Here is a 3,289-nt window from a genome sequence, read left to right as displayed (position 1 = left end):
CCTCCACAACATTGCCAAGATCTGCCCTTTCCTCTCCATCCAAACCGCTACCTTGCCGGTTCAATCTCTCATCCTATCCCGACTTGATTACTGCATCAGCCTCCTTTCTCATCTCACATCCTCCTGCCTCTCCCTGCTTCAGTCTATACTTCACTCTGCTGCCCGGATTATCTCTGTACAGAAACGCTCTGGGTATGTCACTCCCCTCCTTAAAAATCTTCAGGGTTGCCTGTCAACCAATGAATCAAGCAAAAACTCCTCACCCTGGGCTTCAAGGCTGTTCATCCCCTTGCCCCCTGCTACCTCACCTCCCTTCTCTCCTTCTCCAGCCCAGCCCTCACCCCCTGCTCCTCTGCCACTAACTTCCTCATTGTACCTCATTCTGGCCTGTCCCACCATCGACCCCCAGCCCATGTCCTCCCTGTGGCCTGGAACGCCCTCCCTCCACGCATCCACCAAACTAGCTCTCTTCCTCCCTTCAAAGCCCTACTGAGAGCTCACTTCCTCCAGAAGGCCTTCCTAGACTGAGCCCCCTTTACCTTTCCTCCTCCCCATCCCCCTGGCCCAACCTCCTTCCCCTCCCCCACTTGTATATATTTGTACAGTTTTATTACTCTATTTTAATATTTACTATTCTATTTATTTTGTTCATTCGTTCAATTGTATTTATTGAGCACTTACTGTGTGCAGAGCACTGTACTAAGCACTTGGGAAGTACAAGTTGGCAACATATAGAGACAGTCCCTACCCAACAGCAGGCTCACAGTCTAGAATTTTGTTAATGATATGCATATAGCTATAATTCTATTTGTTCTGACGATTTGGGCACCTGTCTACATGTTTTGTTTTGTTGTCTGTCTCCCCCTTCTAGACTGTGAGTCCATTGTTGAGTAGGGACTGTCTCTATATGTTGCCGACTTGTACTTCCTAAGCGCTTAGTACAGTGCTCTTCACACGGTAAGTGGTCAGTAAATGCGATTGAATGAATGAATTTGTTGTCTATGTTTGTCATTTCCATCTCTCGGACCTCCGGGGCAAAGAAAACGTCTTACTTTTATTTTCTGTTCTTAAGGGAGTACTTCCTGTCTCAGGGTCACACCTGGAGATTTTCCAGTCCACTACCAGTCCGGGATATGGGGGTGAGGGGTAGCAGAGGCCTACCCATTCCATTCCAAGCTTCGGTTGTGGCTAGCGAGGGGAAGGCAATCTGCAACAAGTCAAAACTCATCCATGCTGGGCAGCAGCAGCATAGGAGAGAGTTAAGGGTGGAGACTCAAGTTTACTGTGGGGAAGGAGACAATGGTAAACCACTTCCAGATTTTTTACCAATAAAATTTTATGGTTGCACTACCAGAATGATTGCAGATGGAGGTGGGGCGTTCTGGGAGAGATCTGTGCATGACATCACTATGGGCCGGAGATGACTCTACGACATCAAACTTGGGAGTATTTAATATTTTTGTGTTTTATTTTCAAAATTAAATTTATATTTACACATTTTATCGATGGATGCAAGCCAAGTGTATTGTGACCATCTACTATTAACTTGTTAAGATATAGCAGCGTGGGCTAGTGGAAAGATCACGGCATGGCCTAATTTCAGTCATTCTTTCGATTGTATTTATTGAGGGCTTGCTTACTATTCTATTTATTTTCTTTTGTTAATATATTTTGTTTTGTTGTCTGTCTCCCCCTTCTAGACTGTGAGCCTGTTGTTGGGTAGGGACCGTCACTATATGTTGCCAACTTGTACTTCCCAAGCGCTTAGTACAGTGCTCTGCACACAGTAAGTGCTCAATAAATACGATTGAATGAATGAATGAAGCGCTTAAGAAATTCCATTTAAAAAAAATGAGGTGCCAGATATAAGGAGATTCAGGCAGGTAGCCAAGTTTTGGTCTTCCAATTTCACATTACAGATATTACAGACTCTTTGAAAGCTACTGCCTTTTCTCATCACAGGTAACTGCACAACTTATAACGACCCCAGTGACTAACCAGTAACAAGTGCTTAATTAGTGCCTTAATTAATTATAAAAACTGCCAATTCAGGATTTGCTGTTAATCAGAATGATAGAAACCTGCTCAGAATACGGACAGACTGTTGGTGGGATCAAGGTCACTGTAACAACAACAACAACAACAATAATAATAATAATGATAGTATTATAGTAATTGTCAAGCACTTTCTATGTGCCAGGCACAGTACTCAGCACTGGGGTTGATACAAGCACATCAAGTTGGATACAGTCCCTGTCCCATGTGGAGTTCACAGTTTCGATCACCATTTGTTAGATGAAGTAACCGAGGCACAGAGAAGTGAAAAGATTTTCCCAAGGTCACACAGCAGACAAGTGGAGGAGGCAGAATTAGAACCCACGACCTTCCTACTCCCAGGCCCACTCTCTATCCAAATAGCCCAGATTCAGCAAAGTAGTTCTCAAGAATACTACTGATAATAACTGTGGCATTTGTTAAATGTTGACTATTGGCCAAGGAACTCAACCGACTCACCCGTGCTGGGCAGCAGCAGTGTGGAAGAGATGCGAGGGTGGCAATTCGAGTTTACTGCATGGAAGGAGGCAACGGTGAATCACTCCTGTATTTTTCCCAAGAAAACTCTGTGGAAACACTGCCAGACCGATTGCAAATGGAGGTGAGGCGTTCTGGAAGAAATGTGCCCGTGGTGTCCCTATGGGTTGGAGGTGACTCGACCGCATAAGACAACACAAGATAAAAGTTAATCAGGTCCCACATGGGGCTCACAGTCTAATAATAATAATAACAATAATAATGCCATTTACTAAGAGCTTACTATGTGGCCAGCACTGTTCTAAGTGCTGGGGAGGTTACAAAGTGATCAGGTTGTCCCACGGGGGCTTACAGTCTTAGTCTTCTTCTAGACTGTGAGCCCACTGTTGGGTAGGGACCGTCTCTATATGTTGCTAACTTGTACTTCACAAGCGCTTAGTACAGTGCTCTGCACACAGTAAGCACTCAATAAATACGATTGATTTATTGATTGATTAATCCCCATTTTACAGATGAGGGAACTGAAGCCCAGAGAAGTGAAGTGACTTGCCCAAACTCACACAGCTGACAAGTGGTGAAGCCGGGATTAGAACCTATTATGTCTGACTTCAAAGCCTGGGCTCTTTCCACTGAGCCATGCTGCTTCTGTAACAAACAGGTATCAAATCCCTATTTTGCAGAAGAGGCAACTGAGGCATGGAAAAGTAAGTCACTTGCTTAAGGTCACACAGCAGGTATGTGGTGGAGCTGGGATTAG

This window comes from Tachyglossus aculeatus, chromosome 3 (assembly GCF_015852505.1).
Source record: "Tachyglossus aculeatus isolate mTacAcu1 chromosome 3, mTacAcu1.pri, whole genome shotgun sequence".
Classification (NCBI taxonomy): domain Eukaryota; kingdom Metazoa; phylum Chordata; class Mammalia; order Monotremata; family Tachyglossidae; genus Tachyglossus; species Tachyglossus aculeatus.
This window is presented reverse-complemented; position numbering follows the sequence as displayed.